At 39.2% G+C, this 15,573-nt stretch overlaps 2 protein-coding genes across 2 annotated transcripts in view; both read right to left on the reverse strand.

Moving 5' to 3' along the window:
- The window catches only part of LOC308653702 (peroxisomal bifunctional enzyme-like), a 196,165-nt gene extending 185,454 nt beyond the window's left edge, over window positions 1-10,711 (reverse strand). Inside the window, exon 1 of the mRNA XM_081302368.1 lies at window positions 10,619-10,711. The gene's annotated coding sequence lies outside the window, so the exon portion shown is untranslated. The remainder of the gene's footprint in view (window positions 1-10,618) is intronic.
- LOC308652729 (serine/threonine-protein kinase PAK 2-like) overlaps window positions 1-15,573 on the reverse strand; it is a gene marked incomplete at its 3' end in the record, with an annotated part of 268,563 nt that overhangs the window by 140,489 nt on the left and 112,501 nt on the right. The gene's annotated exons all lie outside the window — the stretch shown is intronic.

Consider the following 15,573-nt stretch of genomic DNA (forward strand, 5'->3'; position numbering starts at 1 on the left):
TCCATTTGTAGCAAAATGAAATTAAACCCCTCTCACCCTGCACAAAAATCAACTCAAAGTGCATCAAAACTCTGGCACTAGAACAGAGACCCTGAGTCTAATAGAAGAAAAAGTGGGCCCAAATCTCCACCATATCATTTAAGGCACTGAATTCCTTAACAAGACTCCCAAAGTGCAAAAAGTAAACTCAAGAATCAGTAAATGGGATGGATTCAAACTAAAAAGCTTCTTCTCAACAAAGGAGACAATTAATAACATGGAGAGCCTACAGAATGGGAAAAAAAAAATCTTAACCACATGCACCTCAGATAGAGCATTAGTCTCCAGGATATAAAAAGAACCCAAAAAACTTAACATGAAAAAAACAAATAACCCAGTCAATTGAACAGACACTTCACAGAAGAAGAAATACAATTAACCAACAAATATATGAAAAAAATGCTCAACATCTCTAGCAATTAGAGAAATGCAAATCAAAACTTCTCTAAGATTTCATCTCATTCCAGTCAGAATGGCAATTATCAACACTACAAGCAATAATAAGTGTTGGTGAGGATGTGGAAGAGGTACACTCATACATTGCTGGTGGCACTGCAAATTGGTGCAACCACTCAGGAAAGCAGTATGGAGATTCATCAGAAAACTTGGAATGGAACCACCATTCGACCCAGCTATCCCACTCCTCAGTTTACACCCAAAGGACTTAAAATCACCATCCTACAGTGACACAGACACATCAATGTTTATAGCAGCTCAACTCACAACAGCTAAACTATGGAACCAACCTAGGTTCCCTTCAATAGACAAATGGATAAAGAAACTTTGGTATACATAGACAGTGGAATATTACTCAGCCTTAAAGAAAGAAATTATGACATTTGCAGGTAAATGGGTGGAGCTGGAGAAAATCAGGCTACGCAAAATAAGCTAAACCCCAAACACCAAAGGCTGAAGGTTTTCTCTGATAAATGGATGCTGATCCATAACGGCGGTGGAGTAGGGAAGAATAGAGGAAACTTGGATTGGGCAGAGGCTAGTGAGGGTAAGGGAGGGATTGTGCGGGTGGGAAGAATGGTAGAATGAGACAGACATTATTACCCTATTACATGTCATAATTACCTGACAGGTGTATCTCTGCACCATGTATAGCCAGAGGAATGAGACATTGTACTCCATTTGTGTGCAGTGTGTCAAAATGCATTCTACTGTCATGCATAACTAATTAGACAAAATTTAAAAAAAAATTAGAACAAAAAAAAAATAAGTTCAACATCAGCAGTCATAAGGGAAATGCACGTTAAAACTACAATGAATGCGGACAGCCTCAAATAATAGTTTGTCATTTCTGAGGCTGGGTTACCAACAAGCTCTGGCTGTAGTCTTGCCCATCTCTTGCTCACTCATTTGCTTACAGTGACAGGATGTAAACGGCCCTGTGGAGAAGCCATGTGGCAAAGAACTGAGGGTGACCTCAGACAATAGTGAGGGAAGAACTGAGGCTCTTGGTCCAAAAGCACATAAGGAATGGAATCCAACCAAGCTAGGAAGATCCTCCCCCAGGTATCCCTGGGTTGAGGACAGCTACAGCCAAGGTCTAGAATCCAAATCTGGATTAAAGCATTGTATGAAGTCCTACAACCAGGAAGAGATGTATATCAGTGCTAGGGCACTTGCCTAGCAAGCATGAGGCCCTGTGTTCAATCCCCAGCATCACAAAGAAGGAAAAAAATCTATAGTCAGAGGGCCTGGCTAATCAGACCTGATTCCTGACCCACAGAAATTATTTTACAATTGTTTTATCTTAAGTCATTAAGTTTGAGGGTAAATTGTTATGTACCTACAGACCAACTAGAATGGTGATAATAAAATGACATCAATACCCAGGGTTTATAAGCATGTAAAGAAACTTGAAACCTCATACATTGCTTGTGAAGTTGTAAAACAGTATATCACATTGGAAAACTGTGATAGTTTCTTAAAATTATTGTTCAACTCAGGATTTTTACTCCTAGAAATCTGCCACCCAGAGAAATGGAAGCATCTGTCTCCATAAAATGTGTGTACAAATACTCATAGCAACATTATTCACAGTAGAAGTCGGAAACAACCCAAATGTCCACTGTCACGGTTTGGAAATAAGGTGTTCCCTGAAAGCTCATGTTTGAGACAATGCAGAAATATTTAGAGATGAAATGATTAGGTTATGAGAACTATAACTAATCCGTGGGTTAATCCACTTGATGAATTATTAATTTGAAAGGACTACTGTACTGGTGGTCACTGTAGGCAGGTGGGAAGTAGTCCCTGCGGTGTGACTGTGGGGGTTGTACTTTGTCTCTTGTGCTTCAGGCTCTGTCTGCTTCCCAGCTGTCATATGAGCAGCTTTGCTTCATTGTGCCCTCAGAACTTGATGTTCTGCTTCATCTAGACTCACAGCAATGTAGCTGGCCCACCATGGACTAAACCTCTGAAACCAGAGCTGTAATAAACCCTTCCTCCTCTAAATGGTTGTTGTTGGCTATTTTTGTCATAGTGATGAAAAGCTGATTCAGATATTCATCAACTGTTGGATGGATTAAAAAAAAAAAGGGTGTGGTATAGCCACGCCAGAATACTATTCAGCATTAAAAAAGGAGCAAACTACTGACAAACACTACAACACACGTGAGCCTCTGAACATCATGCTCACTGAAAGAAGCCAGATGCAAGAGATTATATATCGGATGGTGCCACTGATATGAAATGTCCAGAAAAGGCAAATCTGTAGAGACGGAAGGAGGTTGCCTAGATTTTAGGATGGAATTTAGCTATAATGGGCATGAAAGAACTTTTTGGGAAGTGAGCAAGTTTTAAAATTGATATAAGGAGATGTTTGCAGAACTATAGATAGCAAATTATGCCTCACAGAAGTTCTAAAATTATATCTAGAAATGAAAAATCAAGAGCAGTGCAAGACCTTTCAGAAGAAAACTATAACATTTTATAGAAGAACATAAGACCACACCTTAAGGCTGGGGCCCGGTATGTGTGAGGCACTGGGTTCAATTCTCAGCACCACATATAAATAAATGAATAAAATAAAGGTCCATCAACATCTAAACAATTTTTTTTAAAAAGATTACACTTTAATAACTTTAATAAAGAAGGACCTCATGCTCCTGGATACACATATTTAATAGTATAAAATATAAACACTGTCCACATTTACTAAATAGAAACATCTATTCAGAACACTATGATTCTATATTTTATTAAATAATCCAATAGGTGATTCAAAAGTTTGCATAAACTAATAAATGTCTACTATATTATGGTTATCAAAACTTCAGCTATTACAAAAACTATTTTCTAAAAGTGCTGCTGTCTCAAGAATAAATCATTGTATGAAAAATGTATGTCTTAGCTTCATACATAGAAAACCTCCCATTACAGAAAGACCTATGACTCTGGCACCATGTGTGAACATGTGTCCCAGGGGAGGGAGCCTGGTCTGGATGTCATCATGTGCACTTGGGCATTATGTAATCTCATTCCCTTGCTGTAAGCTATGAGGCAAGACTATTTCCTAATACTTGATTACTTACAGTGTTGAGAAGAATGCTTTTCAATGAATGATGTCCCACATGGTAAGAGCAGTACTCAGAAGAGGAGCAAAGACAGTGGTTATTAGCATGAGGGCCCTGCTGACCCTGCTGCTTTGGAGACAAGTGAACTATACCCAAGAGACCCACAGATTACTTGCTCAACTGTCCAGTGAGTTAGTCCAGTCCTCAGTGTTGAGGGGGAGACAAGCTCAGCAGAGAAGGATGGGACAAGCTACAGTCCACTGCTGGCTCCATTCACTGGTGGCCTAGAAGGGAGGCAAGAGAGGACAGTGGGGAGAGCAGGAAGGGGAGGATACCTGTGTAGAGAGCAAGTGGATGAGGAAAGAGGCTCAGCTCTCTGCATTGTGACCTGAACCTATTGCTGGCGTAACCTGCACCATGGAACAGGGCAGATGGGTCTGGATGTCCCAGAGCTGGAGCTCTGGCCTGCCACACTGCTGCTGCTCCCACCATGCCTGGGGCTGCCTCTCAAAGCACAGTCACTCTTGATTCCTTTCAAGAGTTGAAGACATTCAAATGGCCTGGGGCCCACCAAGACTCAGTTAAGATCCTTAAGGGTGGGGCCTGGATTTTTTTTTTTTTTTTTTTTTTTTTTGGTACTGAGGACTGAACTCAGGGGCACTCGACCACTGAGCCACATCTTCAGCCCTGTTTTGTATTTTATTTATAGACAGGTCTCACTGAGTTGCTCAGTGCCTCGCTTTTGCTGAGGCTGGCTTTGAACTCACGATCCTCCTGCCTCAGACTCCTGAGCAGCTGGGATTACAGGTGTGTACCACCATGCCCGGCTGAGCAGGACAATTTTTAAAACAATTTTTAACAGTTGTTTTTAGCTATCCCTCCAGGAGGTCCAAGAGCAGGGTGTATGTCAGCCACTGCCTCTGGGACAGCTGCAGGGTCTGGCAAGTTTGTCTGAGGCCAGAAATTGGAAAGAATAAAAGGGAGAAAATGAGCAAACCAACCAGAAAAGAAAAGCCTGCTTAATGGAATGAAGCAATTATTTCTGACCCACATAATCCTGTTATCCTGGGATCCTCAGAACCTCTCAGGCTGTGTGTGGGCATCCTGGGAGCTCTCCCAGGCTCCTGTCCAGGACAGCCTAGAGCCAAATGAAGCACATCCATGGGACAGGTTTGGTCAGGGCACAGTCAACCAGCTTTTCCCTGCCTCGTCTCCTGTCTCTCTCCTTCTGTGGCTGTAGTTGAAGGATGCTGTTTTCTTCCACTGTTGGTTGTTTAGCACAGAACACAGGCAGAACTTCCCCTTTATGTCTACAGGGACCATTGTTATTCTACTTTGTGAACTCAGACCACTGTTGGTTGGAATGCTTCTTCTTTATCCACTTGGTGTTCTTTAACTTTGTTCTGCACTGACTACGTTCATTAAGATCAATTTTAGATTTTAGTAAGTCTTTAAATAATGTTATGACAAAACAGTAATCAAGAAAATACACTGTCACACACTGGAACTTATCTAATAAAAGATAAATGTCAGCAAGCCTACATTAGCTGTGCAGGAGAATGGGGACAATAGGAACTACATAGTGATTTAAGTGTACTAATAACTGAATTCTCTCCATAGTTCATTCACATTAACTTTTTCTAAATTCTTTTTTTTCTCTTTATTTTGTGGTGCTGGGGATTGAACCCAGGGTGTTCTACCACTGAGTTACATCCCAGCCCTTTCTTTTTAAATTTTTTTTAGTTGTCGATGGACCTTTATTTTACTTATTTATATGCAGTGCAGAGAATTGAACCCATTGCCTCACACCTGTGAAGCAAGTGCTCTACCACTGAGCTACAACCCCAGCCCATCTCAGTCCTTTTTTATTGTTTATTTTGAGACACAGTCTCCTTAAGTTGCTGAGGCTGGCCTCAAATTTTCCTTCCTCCTGCTTTAGCCTCCCAGTAGATGGGATTATAGGTGGCACCCCTGCACCTGGCCTTAATTTTGTCTTCACTCTATAAAGTCCTCTAAGATTGAAGTATATTCAAGTTTTGATAAAACATAAGTGAATTATACTTTTGAAGGAAGAAATTAAGGTGATAATTTTCCCTGATCCCTTGTGCTAACCTGATAGGAAAAGATTCTCCTTGCCTAGACTATTGAGACTCACATGCAATTCAGTGAAACCCTTTCCTCAGACACAAAGGGCTGTCTCCTCTCTAACCCTGATAAGCAGCAGGCTGTGTGCATCCTTGGGGTTCTGCAAAGGACAGAACAGTTGTACGGTCACAGACTTCAGGGCGGGTCACCCACATGGGCATATGTAATACCTCAAGGGGATCCATGTGGACATGCACTGAGCCTTCTAATGAGACAGGGTCATATAAATCAAATAAATGTTCTCAGTACAAAGAGCAAAAGCAAAGAGAAAGACCAAGGAAACCACTAATTTTTTAAAATTGAACTTGCAGGTGAAATACAATGTGCAAAGAACATAGTCATTTGCCAGGGGTAAGGGTAGAGCAAGAGATTAAAACACTTCATCAGAGCTGGGGTAGTAGCTCAGCAGTAGAGCACTCCCCTAGCATGTGCCAGGCCCTGGGTTCAATCCTCAGCACTACATAAAAATAAATAAAATAAAATAAAGATATTGCATCCAACTATAACTAAGAAATAAATATTTTAAAAAAAACACTTTATCACTTTACTTTCTATTTCTTGTGGAGCTAGGGATGGAACCCAGGGCCTCACACATGCTATGCAAACACCCTACCACTCAGCTACAACCAAGCTTCTTTGAGAGTTCTTAAAAGATATGAAATCCAAATGAACAAATAGACCAAAGTCTTTGGGCAGAATTAGAGTTGTTAAAAACGATTAACACAGCCCAGCACAGCTATAGGACTAGTGTTTGTTACAGAGACACAGAGCTCAGCTTCCCAAGTTGAGGCTCCCAGTTGCCCATTTCCGGGGCCCATCCCTGCTGGGGAAGGACAGGCTCTGGGTCTTTGAAGAACAGTACTCTCTTTCAGCTTAGACCAGAAGCCTGCACATAGAGCTCAGTTCTTAGCTCAGGAACAAGCAGGCTGCCAGATACATAGAAGTGCAAAGACAGGACATTTTATAAGGCCTTACCCTTCCCAGGTGAGCCAATGCAATCTGATTTGGCCAAGTAATTCTGCATTCATTAAATCTAATGTGGCACAGCAGTCTGGGAGGCTTCATATAACAAGACTATTAAGATATATGAAGCTGAGCTGGGGATGTGGCTCAAGCGGTAGCGCGCTTGCCTGGCATGCGTGCGGCCCGGGTTCGATCCTCAGCACCACATACAAACAAGGATGTTGTTTCCGCCAATAACTAAAAAATAAGTATTAAAAAAATTCTCTCTCTCTCCTCTCTCACTCTATCAGAAAAAAAGATATATGAAGCTAATTAGCTTCCATAGTCAACTCTCCAAGATTCTGCATTAGGTTTTTAGAGAAACCTACAGTTATTTAACCTCCTACACTCCTTTCCCACCATAAATGGCTTCAAAAGCACCAGAACCATGACCATTGGGAATTCCCTTTCCTATAGATTTTCCTATAGGATGCAAAAGGTAATAAATAATTCTTCTTAATCTTTTCCCTTTTTTTTTAGCTCAACATTTCAGTGTGGGAATCGGGTGAATTAATGGAATACGTTTACAAATGGAAAAAGGGAATTCGAAATATGTACATATATAATTTAAACTGAGATATCTTTCACATGCCACAAAAGTCATGTGGCTTTTAAACCACACTTTTCATGACTGACCAATATCTTTAAGACTATAGGTAGTGCTTGCATGTCACACGGAAAAAGTCAAAACCAGGAAAAGTCATCTCCATTCCTACCTTTGTGTTCCCTACCTCAGTGGTTCTCAAAGTGTGGTCTCCAGAACACAACATTAATGTCACCTTGGCATTCCAGAGAGATGCCTCCATAGTAAATTACCAAGAATAGAAAATAGTAAAATAGGGAAATCATAAAACCTCAGATGAAAATGAAAGAAAAAAATATACCTAGGCATTTTGTGAGACAATAAGTGGCAAGTATAGATAGGATTTTCTGAGTTGGTCCTTTGTCGATCAGCCCTACTTCTCTACCTTATATCTCTAGCATTTATCTGTGACAATGTAGCACCATGATATCATAGGATTTCAAACATGGCTACTCATTCAAAAATAATAGTAAAAGGCCCTAGAGTTTTCCATAAAATTAGTTATGTGAGTTGTTTCTAATACTTTACAATGATAAAGATTCAATGATCAAGACAAAGGCTCAAATCTATGTACTTCCATGATTATTCATCCATAGTAAATTACCAAGAATAGAAAATAGTAAGTCAAAAATGTGAATACCTTTGCTCTAATCATGGTAGGATATGTTATAAACAATGTAATAAGAACTTATTTAAACTTAATCACACCCCATATTTCCATATTTTTCTTTTCTTTTTTTTTTGTTTGCTTTACAAAAAACAGTGACTTTTAAATCACGAATGTTTTTCATTAATCAGGTTTAAAAAGCATTTCAGAGTAAAGTATACACTTACCTTACACCAGCAATACAATTCTCAGTTATTTACCAAAGGGAAACAATAATATAGGTCTACGAAGAATGGTGAAGGTCCAGAGTGAAAACTACCTAACATCCACCAATGGATAAACAGATAAAGAAATTTGGGTTTCCCATATTATGAAATATATTTTAGTCACAAAAGTAACCAAATATTAACACATGTGACACAGGATGAATATTGAAAACATTACTCTAAGTTACAGAGGCCACCTGCAAATAGAATATTCTGTATGCAGGATTTCATCTACATGAAATTCTACAAAACATAAAAAAAAAAAAACCACAATGACAAGAAGCAGGTCTATGGTTGCCTGTGGCCAAGGGAAAGACAAGGGGACCTGCCAGAAAGTGTCTTGAGGATACTTTCTTGGGGTGACAGAGCTGCACCTCAGTGTGGCACTGGGGCACATGATTATGAACTATCACCAACACTCACCACTCTGCGCTTGATTTAGATGAATTTATTGTGTGGAAATTACACCTCAGTGAAGCTGCTGGGGCATTCTGAGATGTATTTGATCCAGAATCACAAGAAAAGCCAATTAAGATCTACAAAATAAACAAACACATACAGCTGAAAAAGTATTAAAAAAGCAAAAATGATATAGAAATGTTTGGGGGAAATTAACACATTGTATGCTAGAAATTGAAAAAAAACACAAGCAAAACTGTTTAAGAAGATTTTGGAGAAAACCATCTGTTTTTTTGCAATTCCTGGGTGCATTCATACATGGGCTATGTAGCTAAAATTATAAAATACATATAAATGTATATATGCATATAGATAAAGATAGCTTTTTTGTCGAGGGGTGTTAGGCTCTACCACTGAGCTACATGCCTAGCTGTGAAAATTTATATTTTAAACATTTTTGTATCACAAGAAACTTTACATATCTCTATATACTCTTCATGATTATAATTTTAAATTGTCAAAAGTCATGACTATTATATGAATTTCCAAGTTTTAAAGCAGATGATACCTTGATATTTGGATGCCACCAAGTGGACAAAATATGCAGTTTCTGAGATTGAACATCATTTTACGCTTTATAGATGTATTTTTTATTAATAAAAATCAATTTAAAACCCAAGTGCGTAAAAACTAAAACCCGATCATTGTGTAGGTGCTGCACTAGACCATGATCCTCATCTATTTCTTAAAGTACCTTGACTCTCAACTCAGAATCTAAGAAAATCAACTGAAGAAAAGAACTTGCTACTGAAATTGAGGTTTCTACAACAACAAAACCACAGGAGTGAATGTTGACCTGGGTATACCTTGAGCCCCAGTGCAAAGAATAATATAAGGACCCCCAATTGTACACAGCCTTTGTTCTGAGTCAACCAAATGACTTCTAACAAAATAAGCAGCCCCCTCAGGAAGCTCTGTGGGGCAGACCCAGTGAAGACAGCGTGGAGGCAGAGGACAGCAGGCAGTCCACCTCCATTTGGGTGGGAACTTGCCAACTCTGTAGGAGCTCCCAGATTCTCTCGCCACAGTCCCTGGCCTCCCCATTGCAAGCCTTAACCATTGCATTGGAACAGTAACTGGCTGGAGCCACACTCACAAGAAAACAAGACTTCAAGAGAGTGTTGGCCTGGGTCAGCAAAACAATAACTGTCCCCCAGGAAAGCTCTGGAATTACCCTGAGCCTTTGCTGCCACCAAGCGGGAGACCAGCACACACTCCATCCTGCCTGTGGCCCAACACTCCTCCCAATTATTTATTCTGGGATTTTTTTCCTCCCTGCTCCTTGCTCATTTAGAGCTCACAACCTCCACAGACTGAAAAGGAACCGTTAAAAATCAAGCAAATGAGCAAGCAAACTTCAGCCATGCCACAAAAGGAGCTCTAAGCCTTCCGAGGAATGCAGCAGAAGCTCCAGAGACAGGAGCTCCAGAGGCCCACAGCTTACTGTGGGGAGTTACAGAGTCTGGCTTCTACTGATTGCAGTGTGTGTGTGTGTGTGTGTGTGCGTGCACACACACACGCATTCTCTCTTTCATTTGTTTCAACCTTACTTCTATTTCACACTTAGAAAACACTCATGACCAAAAAACAAAAAAAAGAAAATGGTGGTCCATGGCTGTGAATCCAGAGATTTGGGAGACTGAGGTGGTAGTATCACAAGTTTGAGGTTGGCCTGGGCATTTTAGCAAGATGCTGTCTCAAAATTAAAAAGCACCTATAGTTCAATGACCAGAAGTTACACTTATCCACTCTCCTCGTAATACATTCTATCCCATCACCCCTTTTTATGAAAACAGTGGCAAACGACCACAAGTGATTTTTTTTTCACTAAATAATACAATAAATATATCATGGGTCTCATACCATATTGGCACATTCATTTTTAAGTCCTGTTGTATACTATCACATGAATGTCCCATTAGATATTTTTAATTTTTTTTCATTAAAATGGACAATAGCTTGTTTCCAATCTGTGAAATTATCTTCTTACCTAAAATTCTCCAGACAAACTTGATGGCTGCTTCTACTGGCCTGGAGTTCACAACTTCATCCAGAAAGCCCAGTTTGAGTGCTTCACCTGCCAACATGTCTTCCTAAAACAAAACAAAATAAAACAAATCAAAGAACAACATGAGATTAAAGTGAGAGCCTTGCTCTCTATAGCAGGGAAGGCTATCTTCCCAGGATATAAATATTCATTATTAAGTAAAATAAAAAAGGACTTCTGATGGCTGGAATAGAAAGGCCTCTGCAGATATAGCCAGAGAACTTGGATTCAGGCTGCAGCTCTCTATTTTATTGTTTCTGTGTCCAGGATCTGTACGAGGACCACAATTTCCTCACGGATTAATGGGAATAATTATATTTATCTCAGTAATTCTGAGTATTAGGTGAAGAAAATACATTTTCTTAATACTTTCTAAATATCTATGGAAGCACTCTATAACTTCTAGATCCATCTCTGTAGAAATGGAAGAGATGACCATTATTGGATAATAATAATAGATATGATAGTATCCGGACACTTTTCTGGAAGTGCCTTTGAAAACAGGCTTCCAGGCTGGGGTTGTGGCTTAGTGATTGAGTGCTTGCCTACCATATATGAGGCACTAGGTTCGATCCTAAAAACCACATAAAAATAAATAAATAAAGGTATTGAAAAGAAAACAGGCTTCCAGATCCTCTTCTGCAGTGAGGAGGTGGCGTGGAGTAGGTGAGTGGTGTCAGGAGTCAAGGGTTCCATGTGTTAAGTCACATGGGTGACAGATGAGTGAATCAGCCTAACAGTAAGGACCCCAAGGGCACACAAATGGAAGATGGAAATCTGGGTACTAAAAGGATCTCTGGGGCAACACAGAGGGGAACCTGAGCTAACCACAAATGGAATGAAAAGCTGTTTGTCTGTAATGGTTTCTTCTGGCTTGGATTTCACAGAAGAGAGTACTGTTGCTGTTCTTGTAGTGTCAGTCACATCCCAAGCACATTTATTCTGTTTTATTTTTTTTTATTATTTTATTGTTGGTTGTTCAAAACATTACATAGTTCTTAATATACCATATTTCACAGATTGATTCAAGTGGGTTATGAACTCCCATTTTTACCCCGTATACAGATTGCTGTGTCACATCAGTTACATTTCCATTGATTTACAAATTGCCTTTCTAGTGACTGATGTATTCTGTTGTCTATCCCATTCTCCACTATCCCCCCTCCCCTCCCCTCCCCTCCCCTCCCCTCCCCTCCCCTCCCCTCCCCTCCCCTCCCCTTCTCTCTCTCCACCCCCTCTACTATAAATTGTTTCTTCCCCTTATATAATTTTTCTCCTACTCCTCCTTTCCTCTTGTATGTAATTGTGTATAACCCTGAGGCTCACCTTCCAATTCCATGCAATTTCCCTTGACTCTCCCTTTCCCTCCCGCCTATCATCCCTGTTTAATGTTAATCTTCTTCTCCAGCTCTTCGTCTCTACCCTGTCCTTGGTTACTCCCCTTATATCAAAGAAGACATTTGGCATTTGTTTTTTAAGGATTGGCTAGCTTCACTTAGCATAATCTGCTCTAATGCCATCCATTTCCCTCCAAATTCTATGATTTTGTCATTTCTTAATGCAGAGTAATACTCCATTGTGTATAAATGCCACATTTTTAATCCATTCATCTATTGAAGGGCTTCTAGGTTGGTTCCACAATCTTGCTATCGTGAATTGTGCTGCTATGAACATCGATGTAGCAGTGTCCCTGTAGCATGCTCTTGTTAGGTCTTTAGGAAATAGACCGAGAAGGGGAATAGCAGGGTCAAATGGTGGTTCCATTCCCAGCTTTCCAAGAAATCTCCATACTGCTTTCCAAATTGGCTGCACCATTTTGAAGTCCCACCAACAATGAACAAGTGTACCCATTTCCCCGCATCCTCGCCAGCACTTGTTGTTGTTGGACTTCTTAATGGCTGCCAATCTTACTGGAGTGAGATGGTATCTTAGGGTGGTTTTGATTTGCATTTCTCTGACTGCTAGTGATGTTGAGCATTTTTTCATGTACTTGTTGATTGATTGTATGTCCTCCTCTGAGAAGTGTCTGTTCAGGTCCTTGGCCCATTTGTTGATTGGGTTATTTGTTATCTTATTATCTAATTTTTTGAGTTCTTTGTACACTCTGGATATTAGGGCTCTATCTGAAGAGTGTGGGGTAAAGATTTGTTCCCAGGATGTAGGCTCCCTGTTTATCTCTCTTATTGTTTCTTTTGTTGAGAGAAAACTTTTTAGTTTGAGTAAGTCCCATTTGTTGATTCTGGTTGTTAACTCTTGCGCTATGGGTGTCCTATTGAGGAATTTGGAGCCTGACCCCACAGTATGTAGATCATAGCCGACTTTTTCTTCTATCAGACGCTGTGTCTCTGATTTAATATCGAGCTCCTTGATCCATTTTGAGTTAACTTTTGTGCATGGCAAGAGAAAGGGATTCAGTTTCATTTTGATGCAAATGGATTTCCAGTTTTCCCAACACCATTTGTTGAAGATGCTATCCTTCCTCCATTGCATGCTTTTAGCCCCTTTATCAAATATAAGATAGTTGTAGTTTTGTGGATTGGTTACTGTGTCTTCTATTCTGTACCATTGGTCCACTCGCCTGTTTTGGTACCAGTACCATGCTGTTTTTGTTACTATTGCTCTGTAGTATAGTTTGAAGTCTGGTATCGCTATACCACCTGATTCACACTTCCTGCTTAGCATTGTTTTTGCTATTCTGGGTCTTTTATTATTCCATATGAATTTCCTGATTTTTTTATCTATTTCTACAAGAAATGCTGTTGGGATTTTGATTGGGATAGCATTGAACTTATAGAGAACTTTTGGTAATATCGCCATTTTGATGATGTTAGTTCTGCCTATCCATGAACAGGGTATATTTTTCCATCTTCTGAGGTCTTCTTCTATGTCTCTTTTTAGGGTTCTGTAGTTTTCATTGTATAGGTCTTTCACCTCTTTTGTTAGGTTGATTCCCAGGTATTTTATTTTTATGGGGGATATTGTGAATGGAGTAGTTGTCCTCATTTCCGTTTCAGAGGATTTGTCGCTGATATACAGGAATGCATTTGATTTATGCGTGTTGATTTTATATCCTGCCACTTTGCTGAATTCATTTATTAACTCTAATAGTTTCTTTGTAGACCCTTTTGGGTCTGTTAGGTATAGAATCATATCGTCTGCAAATAGTGATAATTTAAGTTCTTCTTTTCCTATTTTTATGCCTTTAATTTCTTTCGTCTGTCTAATTGCTCTGGCCAGTGTTTCGAGGACTATGTTGAACAGAAGTGGTGAGAGAGGGCATCCCTGTCTTGTACCAGATCTTAGAGGGAATGCCTTCAATTTTTCTCCATTCAGAATGATGCTGGCCTGTGGCTTATCATAGATTGCTTTAACAATGTTGAGGTATGATCCTGTTATCCCTAATTTTTCTAGAGTTTTGAACATAAAGGGATGCTGTACTTTGTCGAATGCTTTTTCTGCATCTATCGAGATGATCATATGGTTCTTATTTTTAAGTCTATTGATGTGGTGGATAACATTTATTGATTTCCGTATATTGAACCAGCCTTGCATCCCAGGGATGAATCCTACTTGATCATGGTGTATAATTTTTTTGATACGATTTTGAATCTGATTCGCCAGAATTTTATTGAGGATTTTTGCATCTAGGTTCATTAGAGATATTGGTCTGTAGTTTTCTTTCTTTGAAGTGTCTCTGTCTGGTTTAGGTATCAGGGTGATGTTGGCCTCGTAGAATGTCTTTGGAAGTTCTCCCTCTTTTTCTATTTCCTGAAATAGCTTGAAAAGTATTGGTGTTAGTTCCTCTTTAAAGGTTTTGTAAAACTCTGCTGTATACCCTTCCAGTCCTGGGCTTTTCTTAGTTGGTAGTCTTTTGATGGTTTCTTCTATTTCCTCTATTGTTATTGGTCTGTTTAGGCTGTCTATATCTTCCTGACTCAATCTGGGCAGATCATATGACTTAAGAAATTTATCGATGCCTTCACTATCTTCTATTTTATTGGAGTATAAGGATTCAAAGTAATTTCTGATTATCTTCTGTATTTCTGAAGTGTCTGTTGTGATATTGCCTTTTTCATCCCGTATGCTAGTAATTTGGGTTCTCTCTCTTCTTCTCTTCGTTAGCATGGCTAAGGGTCTGTCGATTTTATTTATTTTTTCAAAGAATCAACTTTTGGTTTTGTCAATTTTTTCAATTGTTTCTTTTGTTTCGATTTCATTAATTTCAGCTCTGATTTTAATTATTTCTTGCCTTCTACTTCTTTTGCTGTTGTTTTGCTCTTCTTTTTCTAGGATTTTGAGATGATATATGAGATCGTATATTTGTTGGTTTTTTTCTTTTTTTAAGGAATGCACTCCAAGCAATGAATTTTCCTCTTAAAACTGCTTTCAATGTGTCCCATAGATTCCGATATGTTGTGTCTGTGATTTCATTTAACTCTAAGAAGTTTTTAATTTCCTCCTTAATGTCTTCTATAACCCATTGATCATTCAGTAACCTATTGTTCATTCTCCAAGTGATGCATGATTTTTCCTTCCTTCTTTTATCGTTGATTTTCAGTTTCATTCCATTATGATCAAATAAGATGCATGGTATTATCTCTACTCCTTTATATTGTCTAAGAGTTGCCCTGTGACATAATATATGATCTATTTTTGTGAAGGATCCATGTGCTGCTGAGAAAAATGTGTAACTACTTGATGTTGGGTGGTATATTCTATAGATGTCAATTAAGTCTAGGTTGTTAATTGTGTTGTTGAGTTCTATAGTTTCCTTATTTAACTTTTGTTTGGAAGATCTGTCCAGTGGTGAGAGAGGTGTGTTGAAGTCTCCCATGATTATTGTATGGTGGTCTATTAGACTCTTGTACTTGAGAAGAGTTTGCTTGATGAACGTAGCT

This window comes from Spermophilus citellus (assembly GCF_964194105.1).
Source record: "Spermophilus citellus genome assembly, chromosome: 7".
Classification (NCBI taxonomy): Eukaryota; Metazoa; Chordata; class Mammalia; order Rodentia; family Sciuridae; genus Spermophilus; species Spermophilus citellus.